We start from the raw sequence: 431 nt of genomic DNA on the forward strand, positions 1-431 counted from the left end.
CGATCCTTTCACAGGGGTCGCCTAAGACCATCAGAAAACACATATATAATTACATATTGTTTTTGTGATTAATCAGTATGCTTTAATTATGTTCAATTTGTAACAATGAAATTGGGGGTCATCACAACACGAGGAACTGTATTAAAGGGTCACGGCATTAGGAAGGTTGAGAACCACTGCTAAGCCCTGCTGTCCTTTTTTTTAACAAGAGAGTTTGGTGCCCCCTTTCTCAGAGAACACACTCTGATTGTTCAAAGATTGTCAGGGCAATCTACTGCTTCCCCACTCCTCTCATTTAGGCCTTGTGTAATATATCTTTAAAAAGTCAATTACAAATAATAGTATCTGAAAGAGAGAGAGAGAGAGAGAGAAGAAAGAAGGAAGAGGAGGAGGAGGAGGAGGAGGAGGAAGAGGAGGAGGAGGAGGAGGAG

The sequence above is a fragment of the Myotis davidii genome, unplaced genomic scaffold (assembly GCF_000327345.1).
Source record: "Myotis davidii unplaced genomic scaffold, ASM32734v1 scaffold44, whole genome shotgun sequence".
Taxonomy (NCBI): domain Eukaryota; kingdom Metazoa; phylum Chordata; class Mammalia; order Chiroptera; family Vespertilionidae; genus Myotis; species Myotis davidii.